Genomic DNA, 14,753 nt, shown 5'->3' with positions numbered 1-14,753 from the left:
TTCATCCTGCCTTTCATGTCTCTCAGTTGAAGCTCTTTGTGTTATTGCCAAAAAGTAATTTCCAGTACTTGCCAAAAATATTTAAGCTGTTGTAAATGACTTGTCGACATTTAGATGTCTTTTATTTATTCGGGTGAACAATCTCATTTACATTACAAATGTGTTTCTGAAGAGTGAGCTGACCAAGGGGCCAGCAGAAATTGAAATAAGAATAATATAGCAGTAGCATAACGATAGTGGGCAGAAAAGACCCAGTTGAATATAATTTAGACACAATATCATGGAATCATAAAGATACTTGCAACACAAGTTATTTCTTTATTTTATATATAAGGCCTTTGTAAAGTCTATTATCTACAATCGGTTTACCAATATAAACAGATATATTACACATGAAAAAAAAAAACCCCACAGAAACACTGGAAAACACATTTTGACAGTTTATCGCCTGTATCTTTCAATACTATTTAGTCCTTTTGGCTGCCAAGGGGCTCATGGGATTGGAAGAGATTAGTCCAGGCAGTATGTTAGAATTAGCACAATGCTCAACCCAGATCTGTTTAAGAGTTCTTAATTTTATTATTCTTTTTACGAGGGAAACTGGTTGGTTTTTCAACCTCTTATATGTGCTTGGAGGACACACACACACACACACACACACACACACACACACACACACACACACACACACACACACACACACACACACACACACACACACACACACCTGTAAGCCAGTTTTGAATAGGAGATTACAATGTAATCATATACCTCCATGCTTCAGTGACTGAAAAAACAATTATTTGCTAAAGAGCTGTGCCTTTTCTTGTTCTTGTTAATACCTTTCTGTATGCACTCATAAGAAAACATATGGAGACCCACAGGTTTTAACCCTCTGACATCTTTTTAAAAATACTCTAAGAAATATATAAAATACTCCAAGTCTCCACAGATGAGGGAAACAATAATGATCAAAATAATTTACACACAACAAAAACTATTTACAGTTTTACTTTTTTCTGTGCTCAGAAAAATAATGTGTGCCTTGAGCCAAAACATTTAAGGCACACCGTGATATTAAGGTAAAAAGAAGACTTTCATTGGCTGCATATTTAAAGACAGAGTACAGCTACCTGGAGAAAGATCATTCATATGACATAACGATCCAGAAATTTAGGTTTAAGGTGAAACCTCAGGGGAGAGCCACTATCTCTTGCTTGCCTCAGTGATACAACGTTTTTATGTGTAGAGTTGGTCAATCAGCATTTTCTGAAGCTTGTTTTGACCATGTTTACGTGCCTAAAAGCCTGAACACATGGGTTAAATAGCTGTCCAACAGGTGTACCTAATAAAGTATATAAATATAAAAGTATGGGCTTCTTTCCCTTTTTGTGGTAAAGGACTATTTACTTCAAAGATAAACTTCCTTGACAAGTGCATAATGAAACATGTGAAAACGAAACGAAATGAAACTAATGAATACCTACTCCGCCAGAATCAGAAAGTATCTGAAATTTTTAAATTAACATAACTTATTTATGTAATTGCAAAGATATTGGGTTTTTATTGTTGTGGTATGACAAAAGTATAGAAATAGCTCATTTCCTACCTCTTCTTCCTGCTGTTTATGGAGCCACAATAACAAAAAATGATGAGCGAGTGACGAAAAGCCGTTCTTGAAAATCTTGAACAACTTGCATATAATTGTTGAAAAGCTTGCACACTATGAAAGGTGCGGTGTTCTTCTTTTCAGGTAACTGGTGTCCCAGAGGACAATAAAGTATTACGATAAGGTCAGGAGGCAGAACCACTGAGCAAGGTTAAAAACAGCAGAATAAAAGCTCAACCAACTGTTCTGATACATCCACACAGCTCCATGCTTTACCGACAGAAAAAACCCAAACAACGATGTTTCTCTCTCAAAACATTTAGGTAGATAAAGGTCGTTTCCTGCATAACCAGTTTTCATTACAGCCAGCAGAGCTTTTTTTGAGTCAGGCATCAGTTGTTCCCCTGATGTAGTTTCATGTGACAGTGAAGCTAGTTTGACTAGATGGCTATATGAAATTTTCAGGTCTTGCGGTGCAACAGTAAACACTAAAGACTGGAATACTCAGCATATAGGTAATGTCAATGTTGTGTGTGTAAGAAAAACGAGAAGTAAAAATATGTGTGTGGGTCTGTATGTGTGTGTGTCTTCCTATACAATAGCAAGACAACGGAGTAACACTCCTGCATTTGTTCATAAGTTTCTCAAAGAGGAAGCACAAGAAGGAAACTTGTCCATAGACAATTTAGAGTCCATAGATTTTACACTTCTTTATTTTGTTTTTTGTTTTTTACAAAACTGTAAAAGTAATGGGTCAAATCTGGTCTGGAAATCAAACATTAAAAAAGCTACTTGAAAAAAAGCTTGAGCCACAGTAACTCCACTGGTGGTTGAGCTGTAAGCCAAGCTGAAGGCACAGGACGACTAAGAAGGCTGGAGGAGAAAGGAGTGCCACACTGCAAGCTGTGCAGGTCATAGGACAATGCTGACAGGTCCCATCTGTGAAAAACAGCAGTGGTGGTATGGTGGTTGGGGCATGTTTACTGTATTTTCTTAAATATAAATGTAAAAGTTTTAAAGTTTAATTTTATTTTTTTTAATTAGGTTTTATTGGTTGATATAGTCAAAACACGTTCTGCTGGCACTAAACAGCCTGCATGAGTTAATCAACCTGCGAGTGACATTTCTCTAGATAGAAGGAGTAAACTCTACTGTGCTCTACTCAACTCATTGTATAAAATTTAAAAAGTTAAATTATAATACAAAAATAAAAGATTTAGAAAACTATCTATTATTATTATTATTATTATTATTATTATTATTATTATTATCATATACAAAAAAATCATAACCCAAATATTGAATCTTTATTTCTTTGACACCTAAATCTTATTTCCTGAAGATACATTTGTGCATTTAATCAAAAGTCAAAAAATTATTGAAAGGATTTGGACCCAAAGTTTTTTTGGCCAACTTTATCTCCATTACACTTATAAGAATAATTGCAGAATTTAAAACCATCTACAGTTATTGAATTGTCATGGTGCCACTGTCCTCGATCTGCCGACCTGTCGTTTTCTGCCTCTCCCTCTTAACGTCTCACCCTCTCTTTTTCTGTATCCTGGTATGTGGTATGTGTGTGTGTGTGTGTGTGTGTGTGTGTTTGTGTGTGTGTGTGTGCGTGTGACAGACTGTGTGTGTGTTAGTTTTTATGCAGTGGTGATGGCCTGAAGTTTAATTTAATGATGGCCTGAAGTTGGCTTTAATGTCAGTTGTAAGGTCTTGGGGTTGTTACAGCATCACCTTGATCACAAACTACGCCACCGTCGAACTAAAACATAACATAAAATTCAATGAAATAGTAAGAAAAGTGAAATAAAGACATAAAATGATCTTTATAACATACAAAACATACCTCGCTGGCTGACCCGTGCTTTGAGGCAGAAATGAGCACTTTACAGATACTTTTAAGAACAAACTTCCTGAATTAAATTGGCCTCTCCTGCTTCAGCTTGCCATGCTCATACATCAACATGGGCGTGCATCTCCCTCAGGTGCACCAGTGAAACCAGCATGCAGTACAAATGTTCGTACATGAGAATTTCCACAATAAATGACCTAATGACATATAAAATGTGCATAGTGCAAAACAAAATCCATTAACTAAAAGAATGGCAAAATTTATTAACAGGTCAGTCTGCGCATAGTCATCATCCTAAACTGGAGAAATTAGCTATTGAAGATGATATTGAACATTTTCTGACCACGTTCAAGAGAATTGCAGCTGGACTGGATTTTTCTCCTCATTGCTCTTCTGACTAGTAAGGCTCGAAGTGCCTTTGTTAAAACGGATGTGGATGATTCACTGGATTATGATAAAGTAAAAGCTGCCATTTTGCAAAAATATAATATAAATCCAGAATAAAGGCAAAGATTCTGCTGTCTTAATGTTTTTGACGAGAGTCCCAAAGAACTGTATACAAGGCTGAAAGAACTCTTTGAGAAATGTATTCAGCCTACAAATAAAACTATAAAGGAAGTTGGTGAAAAGATTATCTTGGAGCAACTTTTAAGAATACTGGTCTGGATCAAGGTGCATGATCCAAAGCCTGCTGCAGATGCTGCCACCCTGGCTGATGTGTTTGCAGCTACCCAAAGTAGGAGTCAGCCATGGAGCAACAGTGCATGGAAGGCTGTCAGAGATTCATGTCGGTCACAACCCCCTCAGCACCCTCAGAGGCCAGCAACGGGAGTGGGCAAGCCCTTTACAAGGGAAAACCAGCCTCCAAATAACTCCAAGCCTGGTAAAAGGCCACCAGTGTGTTACCTTTATGGACAGGAATGTCACACCAAGCCCATGTGTCCTAATAATTAAAGCAAACTAACTCAGATGTGGTTTGTGCCTCACCAGAATGTGGATTAAATCTGAGAGAAAGCAGTCAAATAAAATCACCACAATTAAAATTAATGGACAAGAAATGAATACTTTAACAGATACTGGCAGCAGACTTTGGTACACAGAAAATGCGAATCAAATGTAGAATCTAACACAAATAAAGAGCAGTACATTCTGAAAGATGACATTTTATACCACCAGCATGGCCAGGTTAAGCAGTTGTCCTCAGTGTCAGAAGTATTCAATTAGGGTCTCCACCAAAGCACCCCTCCAACCTTTCCCAATCATTGGTACACCATTTCAGCATCCTGGCATGGACATAGTTGGTCCTCTGGAAAAGAACAAAGCTGGAAATTGCTTTATATTAGTTATAGTTATAGTTATAGTTATTAGAGACTATGCTACAGAGATCATGAAGTCTTTCCATTAAAAACTGTTAAAGAAAAACTGTAGCTTCCTCTGTGGCTGTCATGACTGATTTTTTTGCCTACAAGGAAGTTGCAAAGGCTTCCACTGGCTTCTTTGTTATCTCATATGTCATTCATATGAGGGAAAAGCTGCAGCAGATGAGTAAACTGGCTCAGAGCCATATTGCAGCAGCTCAGTGGCACCAAAAGGTTTGGTTTGATTAAAGCTTGCCACAGAAATTTTGTCCCTGGGCAGAAGGTTTTAGTAATGTTTCCAACTTCTGACAGTAAGTTACTGCCAAAGTGTCAGGGGCCTTTTAAAGTGCAGAGAAAACTTGGACCTACTGCCTTCCAAGTTTCCACACCAGGTCTCCAGGGAGGGAGTAAAGTACTCCATGTTAAACTTTTTAAGGAATGGATTCCACGTACTGAGAATAAAATGGAATGTGATTCTGTTGCTTCATCAGGTGGTGGCCTCCAGCGGGAATGAGAATCAGCACCTCCAAATTTGCAGACATGATCCTCAGATGGAAAAGGGTGGAGTTCCCACTGTGGGTCAGGGGTGAGTTCCTGCCCCAGGTGGAGGAGTTTAAGTATCTCAGGGTCTTGTTCACGAGTGAGGAGAGAGAAGTGCGAGAGATCAACAGATGGATTGGTGCTGCGACTGCAGTGATGTGGATGCTGTACCGCTCCGTTGTGGTGAAGAGAGAGCTGAGAGTAAAAGTGAAGCTCTCAATTTAGAGGTTGCTCTACGTTTCTACCCTCAGCTTTAGTTACAAAATCTGATTAGTGACCAAATGAACGAGACCACAGATACAAACTGTGAAAATTATCTGTCTTCTAAGGTTGGCTTGCCTCGACCGCCAAAATAGGATGAGCAGTTTGGCCACCCAGGAGGGGCTTGTTGTGGAAGTTTTCCATTAAATAAAGCCTGCAGACGAGCGGTGAGCGGTAGCTAACATTCTTTAATCAAAACACAAAGAACAGAAAACCAAGTTGGTGGAGCCCCTGCATGACCGCGGGGCAGACGGTCAGCAGAATCTCCCCCGAGCCTTGCATGGCTCTCAGTTAAACACCTTCTCCAGGAACAAAAGGCAGTACACAGCTGTTTCACACCTTAAGATTCACACTCCCTTGCTACCTCCCAGAGTCCTCAAAGAGACAAAAGACTCTTCCTGTGTAGTTGTCTGCTTCCCCCCAACTTCCTTACTAGACCCCCACCATTTGTCTTACTGTATGAGTGTGAGACATGTTTAAATCCAGTAGCACCAAGGCATTATACAATAAAATAATGTGATTAATACATAAGTAAAATAAATTCCTATACAGGCTCAAAGTAGAGCTGCTTCTCCACATTAAAATGAGCCATTTTAGATGATGTCCCACAAGAAGGAGGCCCCAGGGAAGTTATATCTCTCAGCTGGCCTGGGAACACCTCGGTCTTACTCTGAATGAACTGGAGGAAAAAGCTGGAGATCTGGGCCTCTCTGCTCAGTCGGCCTGGATAAGTAGAAGGAAATAGATGGATGGATTAAAGTGTTTGTGAATGTGATGATGGAAATAAATATTAAGGTTTTTTATCAAGTAAAGGAAAACATTTAAGTAGCCAATAAGAATACATCTAATCTCTCAACAAACATCTGAGAGCAGCATCTGTTTATAATAAAGTGGTGGTCAGGGTGCTTCCAGATCAACACCAGTAAAACCAAGGAGCTGGTGGTAGACTTCCGTAGGCACAAACATCCTCCACTGCAACCACTGAACATCCAAAGTATGGACATCGAGGCTGTGGATGTAGCCCTAGATGAATCAAACCTGTTAAAGAAACGATTCGGTTCATTTGCTCACCTCACATCTCCCACAGGCAGAGAGTTTTGATCTTTGTGGCCTGAGATGGTTCTGAGGCCTTACCAGACTTAACTGACATTGTTCTGCTGAAGCTGATTTTCCATCTTTTGCCTGTAGCTGTCCCTCCCATTCCTGATCAGTCCTCTCGGCTCTCTCTGCACGCTTTTTAGCTCCTCCTTGTCTACGGATTTGAAGGCTGTCCTTTTCTGCTTGAGGATGGCCTAATTTCTGGAGTAATCCAGGGTTTGTTGTTGGAGAAACACCGCACAGTCCTGGTGGGTGCAGTGTTATCCACACAGAAGTTAATATAGTCCGTAATGCAGTTCACAAGTCTGCTGATATCCTCCCCGTGGTTGTCACAGATCATCTCCCACACAGTAGACTCAAAACAGTCCTTAAGAGCCTCCTAGCTCTCCTCTGACCGTCTCAGCACTGTGTGGGTGATTGGTGGCTCTCTGCACTAAGGCCTTGCACACAGGGACAACGTGCACCAGGTTGTGATCAGATCTCTGGGGGGAGGGAGAGGTGCGTTGGCACACAGTAAGTCCAGTGTTTTATTGTCTCTGGTTGGGCATGTCATGTGTGGTGGGACGCAAAGAGAAGGGTGGATAGAATAAATAGCATGAAACTTTTAGATAAATGCTTGCCATATATTCAGAGCCATAACACTGATCTTTTATTAATTTCGATTCATTGAGAATCAAAACTCAGACCTCAGGAGATTTGACTCTCATTTCCCTGTGAGTCATTCTGAGACAGAAGTGAGAGTTAGTCTGGATACAGCTGTTTTTCCACATCACAGGCTTCATTTTATTTGATATCAATAGAATTAAAGATGTTAAAAAACAACAACAACAACTTGATTATATTTTTATAACATCAGTAAGATCCACAGAAATATATTTAGTCTTCTTACACAGATTTTGGTTCTTCAGCTAAAACCAAGTAGTGTCTGTTTAACTGAGACACAGAGGCTGATGTGAAGAAGTAATTCAAGCATGTGCACATTGAGCCGGACCGTTACCCAGTGTAAAGGCCCCATGTTGTTGTTGCACACAGGTTGACATTGTGTGGGCTGAGACATTTATAAGTAAAGAAGAAACATGTTCTGAAAATCTTGATTCTACTTTTGTTGTCAGAGATGAGATCTCTGACATGGGGAAGACCATTTGCCTCCCCTGTGAGGACCCTGTGCACTTTATTTATTCTTTTTTTTCAACTTTAAACATGTTTAAATTCTGTTATTTAACTGTTTGACTGTTAATGTTTTTACTGCTTTAACTCTTGGAGCGCCATCAGGAAGTTTGCTGTTGTGGGTAGAAAGCAGCTTCCTGATTCAGGCTGTGATTTGCAGATTCACACCACAAACACTGCATATGAACTTGTTTTTCTAGATAACAAAAGGAACTTTGTGGTTCTGGATGCACAGCAGCTTCTTCTTTTATAATACATGAAAGCTGAAAAAGAATTCCCCACTTCCGTCGCATCATGTTCAGAATTAGTTGAGGGGGTTTTGGGGGGGTTGTTTTTCTGATTCTGCCCCTGAATCCAGGTTCCTCCTCCCTGGATGGAGTTCTGTTTCCAGTTCTTGGATCATCTCACGTACACACCATCGTCTGCGATCAACAGCAAGATTTAAAGGCCAGCTGAAGCCTCCACTTTTTGCCAGATTGTCTGCTATCATAAGATGGTTAATAAGCTCCTAAGCTTTGCTTGAACTGTCTTGACGTTGTTGTTGTTTTTCCTTGCGTTAGTGTATTCTCTCCCTGCGTCTTCAATATCCACACTCTGGGTTCAGTATTCACCACTCATCTGATTTCTACGCCTGAATTTCCCAACAGGGAATTGTTGTTAAAAGAGGCAAAACATTTGATTTTTTCAGTTTTCAAAGATGTCACTGATAAAACATTTGAAATATGAAAGCAAAAACATCTGGAATAATAATATGAGTCTCAACAGCAAAACAAAAATTGACCCTTTATTAACAATAGTTATTACAAAGCTATATGCTGGATTCACATTCAACCACAGATGAAACAAGGAGGCTCCAATCATCAAAGAACCTTTGAAAAGTCTCAGTAAGAAACATAATGATTTGTGTTGTTACTTGTTAGCTTAGAGGAGCAAAGTCTGCAGTTTTTACATGCAGAAAAACGAAATCAGAAATGACGTCTGTGGTCTGAAATTAACAGTGATGGGCCATCAAAGTCTAACCACCAAATACTTAAAGTTAAATTCTGTACATAAATAAATCATTTTCAATTACTTCTAATGAGTTCTGCTCACTGAAATAAACTTCCCACAATCAGATGACTGTCTCTGAAGCAAAAATCTGATTTGTAACTACCGCTGCAGTCGTGTTGACTTATTGCAAAACTCTCACAGTGACTCTTTTTACAATGAGTTTTACAATGAGGTGAGAACACTTAGCTTTAGTTTTATGTTCGGGATTAACTGAGGAGCTGCACCAAGAGCCAGGATGAAGATTAAAGATGGATTTAAAACTGTAAGTTATACATTTATCACAGTTTAAGATTATTCAAGCAATTGCTTGAATAATGATATAATAATCTAATAATAATATAATAGAGCAATTTCTTCTCCAAGCTCAAAAACATCGTTTGAGCACTTTGCTCCTAATCAGCCAGCTTACTTGTGTGTAAGAGAATCAGCGGATACCGAGTCACAGCGATGAGAGGGGGTGTGACCAGGGAGACAGCCAGCGAACCGTCGACAGCAGCCTTATCCAATAACAAGCATGGGCGTTGGGGGAAAAAAAAACCCACAACCAAAAACACGACTCCTTCCGACACCCAACATAACTTCCGTTTGTGAACTTTGATTGTGCTTCATGAAACATGTTTGCTGTAACATCTCCGTGGCTCTGCTGGACTTTACTGTCTGTCTCCCTCGTGGGCTTTACCTGTGCAGGTGAGTTTGATTTTAAAATCCTATCGATTTATTTTTTCCTCACAGTGATTATCTTATGTATGCAGATGACCTGGTTGTTTTAGTCCCAGTAGTGCTGGATTACAGCAGCTTCTGAATATGGTGTGCAATACGATATAAAGAACAGTGCTGGTAAAAGTGTTGCTATGTAGAGCCAAGCAGGATAATCAGCTAAATTTCCCTGTGTTAAAACTGTCCAAACACCCTCGAGGTTCATAAAAAGGTGAAATATTCAGTCACTTTATTCCTGATCAAATAAATGATTATGATGACGTATAGATACAACGCTGTAAGCTCGATGTGCAGGCAAATACAATCTCCACGCAAATTCAGCTTTTTTTTCACTTCCAGTTAAAGTGACTCTGTTTAAAGCTTATTGCACACCACTATGTGCCGCCACTGGCGGTCATCTTACAAGCAGCAGCTGAGAGTGTTTGGATTTTTAAAGCACTTTTAAGGAAGTCAATGTTCACTTTTAGAGAACGACTGCATGGCTCTACTAACAGTAAAAATTTAACACTCACAGATGTGACAGTGAGTTGTTCCCGTTACTCATCCAGTCTGAGGAAGCACTGCTTGAAGTGTTTGTGTATTTACTGATTTCTTTTAAGTAATTGTGTATTTTATGTATATTGTGGTTTCATATCTTTACAAATATTTTATATATTTTTTTATTAAGGTGTATCTGTTCTGTTCTGTTTTGTTTTGTTTATAACTATGGACATTAAGTCTGTCAATAAAGATTGATTAATTAAAACATGCGCAAGCTAAAGTGTGAAAAAGCATCTCTGTGTGGAGAGATGCTTTGTAGCAATAATTTACATTACAAATCCCTCCGTGTACTTCACTGGTCACTTAGAGTTCAACACTTAGAGGACAGTGGTGAAGCCTGAGGCAATACATGTAAAACTTCACATCAACCTTTATGTAAACTTCAGAAAACATCTGCCTCATGAAGATTTAGAGAGCACACAAACATTCTGTTTTTCAAGTTCATGGATTGGATAAAATTCAAAGTAAAATTAAAACAAAAACCACAACAACAGGTTTGTTCCAGTCCTCAGAGTGTCTGCTCCTCTCTCTCTCTCTGTCTCCTCAACAGGATCATTTGTAGTGAATGTGACTCAGACCTCCTATCAGGCAGAGGAGAACCACAACATCACACTGGAGTGGACGTTCACAGTAGAAACAGGCAGATCGCCCACATATCTAATAATTTACTGTGACCTGGTAACTGGTGATAATTCCTCACTCCTGTATCATGTACGTGATGGTGCTGAAGTCTCAGAGTCTCAGGATGAAAAGTTTTCAGGACGAGTTCAGGGTGACAAAGACGCCCTCAGAGAAGGACGAATCAGACTCCAGCTGTGCAGACTCAGGACTGAGGACTCGGGTCAATACAGATGTGAAGTAAACACAGATTATGGCTTCAGCTCTGCGAGCTGTAGACTCAACGTCACTGGTAAGTTTGAACAAGTCAAAACTGAATGACCACTTTTATATTTACTGGTCTGTTAAACTTTTATGTGCAATGTTTGTGATTTATAACTGAAAAACATGAAGTGTTGTTCATGTCAAACATCCTGATGGTTTCATTTTAGTTCTGCACAAGTAAATATTTTCATGTCCGTTACAGCTGCTGCTGATCAGAGATCAACTCAGAGACCAACTTCATCACTACAAGAAGAGAGAGACTGGAAGAATATTTTAATTTTCCTGACAGCAGCAGCAGCAGCATTAACTCTGCTGATGTGGAATTTATTTTCAGTCGTACAGAGAAAGAAACGAGAGAGACCAAACTCCTATGCACCTCTAAACTCTCAGTGACAGACTCTATAAACCAAGATACTCCCTGCCTTTGACGTCTGCTTTAAGTATAACAAGTTAGTTGTTGATATGAAATGTAATTTACCTTAATGTCTTTTTAAATTTACTTTTGCTTTTGTAATTTTTGTAATTTACCTTAATTTTAATCGTCATGACAGCAGCATCAGTATTTTTCCCTCTGCTGATGGTTTTCACTTTACTTTGACTGTGTTTAGAAAAAAGTTCCCAAACTTCTGTACAGCTTCTATCAGCAACAGAGTCACCAATCAAAACCATGCAACACTGACGGCTGTCTACAGTAGCATAGAGTGATGTTTAAAAAAGCCAAGTATCACCTCATTGTTTACAAAGTAAACCGAATTAAAATGAAAGCAACTTGCAGGAACAGGGAACAACTGACACACTGTCTGCTAATCCTACTCATAAAAAGCACATCACAGCTGTGCACACTTGGCTGCACAGTTTGCTTAACCGTGACTGTGAACAGGATCCATTAATCACTAGTAAAACGAACTCTGGACTCTGGAGGTTAAACCTCTTCGGGCACCGTGAGCCTGGATTATTAGTTTAAACTCTTTTTGAACCTCTTCTCAATCAGTGAGCACTAAATATAAATAGATAATTCCTTCAGAGACTCAGACTGCTCTGATAGTTATTTGTTTATTAACACGATGGTGTTAATTATTACAGAGACTAAACACGAATAAACGCTCATGTTTTCTCTCCATGTTGCTCCACTTCAATGCTTCTTGTTCTGACATCAGATAATTTAATAACAACATTTTTATTTTGTCACTTTATTTTTACAGTTTGCACCCTTGATCCAGGAGGACAATATTTCCTCCCATTGTATACTTGAGTGCATGATGTTGGGTTAAATTGGATTGTGATAAAACTATGGTAACTGGTGATAATTCCTCACTCCTGTATCATGTACGTGATGGTGCTGAAGTCTCAGAGTCTCAGGATGAAAAGTTTTCAGGACGAGTTCAGAGTGATGTTGACTGTTTAGTCTGACGGTGAGTCCCTGTAAACTGTGGGCCAGCATCAGTTTCTTTCTTTCATGAATAAAGTTCCAGTGTCTCCTCTGCTAAAGGAAACATTAAAGGAAGCATTAAAGGAAACATTAAAGGAAGCATTAAAGGAAACATTAAATGAAGCATCCAAACACCTTTTGGTATTGTTTGGAAAATTCAAAGTGAGAGAGAGACAGAGCGACTAACACTTTTTATTATAGTTTTTCTGAGTTGGAAACCTTCCTGTGAAAAGCTGTTTGACAGGATTCTGTGTTGAATTTGTCAGCAGCAGCTGATCTGTGAGAGACTGTTGGGAACATTTCCTCTTACAAACAGCCCGTTGCTTGACAGCGAATGCAAACAGGAACAAGCACTGAAAGTGACACCTTATGCAAATGTTTACTAAATAACTGAACAGTGTGGGGGGAAATATGTCTGCTTTGCTTAAAGTAATTTGGCTAAAATGTCAATACATTCAAATTGTTGAGTCAGTTTTACTCCATTTTCCACTGAATAAAGTCCAACCATGCTGACAGCACATGAAATAACAACTGTTAGTCAGTCCTTTTGTAGTAAAAAAAAAGCAAACAAAAACAAACTAATTATAAAGTAATTTTTCCTGACATGATGTACAGAACATTTCATCATCTCAGAACATTTAAATATTCACTTGCTCACATTGTAAAATCACAGCACAGATAAACACAGGAGGCTTTACACAGTGAAGCCATTCCACCTCGGTCTCATACCTGAAACTGCGGTAAACTTTCTGCATTCATGTAAAACAAAATGAATTGACTCCACATAATGAGCACGGCTGCTGTTATATAATTTCTGAGACTAATAGAAACAAACACTGTTACAGAGCTGTATGTCACAGGTTTGTAACTGTGTGAAAGGTTAAAAAAAAAGCTGTGGTCAGAGAGATAATGTCAGATAATAATGCCCAGGTCAGAAAACCACCATGGAAACATATTATTGGCAGAAACTGATCATAGACAAAGACGTCTCTCTGATACTGCTGATAGAAATGCTGCACAACTTTTTCAACACTAAACACTGTTATATGTAGACATGTAGAACAATATTTGTATTATTAATGGACAGAAAGTTCATCTTATTTTCATTTGATGCCAATAAATACGAGCTTACTGCTCAGGTTATTGCTGCTGTCATGTGTTACTTTCAGAAAGCAATCACTGACTCTGGCACTGCAGGTAAGATGCTCTTATCCTGTTGATAAGAGCGGTCTCATAGTCTTTGAATTTGACCTTTGACCTTCAGTGGAGGCTCCAGCTGTTTCATTTGTATTGAGCTCGTTTGTTGGAAATGTCTCACTGTAGCAAAGCCTCTGTTTATTCATCTTGGACAATGATCATTATGTTATTAAAGGTTTTTAAATTATTAAAATCATTTATTGGTTCAAATAAAGGATCAATCCTGATGTAGAAGCCCCTTCATGAAGTTTATTGTTAACGTTTGAAAGTTTCACTTGCATTCCAAAGATCCAAAGTGTTTGAGTATAATTCAACGGTTAGCGGCCTTTAATATTAAAAGAGCATTTTGCTCCGTCTTCCACTAAAAAATATCATCTGGAGACAAAAACACATAAAACTGCTTTTAAACTTTTAAAAGTTTAATCTTTTTTTTTAATGTTACCTGTTGCAACACAGAGAAATAATAGCCTATTAAATGCTGTGTTCTCGCCTGTTTTATGTGACTTAGTTTCTGAAGTTAGTTGTTGATCTGCTCTACGTTGGAGCTGTAACATGTACAGGTGGGAGAGATATTTTGACTGTATCCCTCATTCTTGACTTTTATTTCACACACAGTTCTTGTAATCACTTATTACTCCTGAACTTTTGGAAATGTTAGCTCTACATCCCTGGGCCCGGTGGCGCCAGTGTTCAGCAGCCTCGCCTCTGTCAGTGCGCCCCAGGGCAGCTGTGGCTACAATGTAGCTACCATCACCAGTGTGTGAATGGGTGGATGACTGAATGTAGTGTAAAGGGGTTCTTAGGGACTGAGTAAAGCGCTATACAAATACAGGCCATTTACCATTTACATACAGTAAAGTTACGGCTACAAATAACTATTACCAAACCCACGCGCATACTTTGTCATGTTCATGTGTTTGTGTCGGGGAAAACAAGTTTGTCAGGTTTGTGCTCTTTAGCGAGATTGGTCTTCTGACGGACGAGCTCTTTGAGATCTGCTCTCAGGCTTTTGAACTTGGACACCCACATCTCTTTATCCGCTCT

The sequence above is a fragment of the Pelmatolapia mariae genome, unplaced genomic scaffold, assembly GCF_036321145.2.
Source record: "Pelmatolapia mariae isolate MD_Pm_ZW unplaced genomic scaffold, Pm_UMD_F_2 NODE_ptg000216l+_length_74052_cov_1, whole genome shotgun sequence".
Taxonomy (NCBI): Eukaryota; Metazoa; Chordata; class Actinopteri; order Cichliformes; family Cichlidae; genus Pelmatolapia; species Pelmatolapia mariae.
This window is presented reverse-complemented; position numbering follows the sequence as displayed.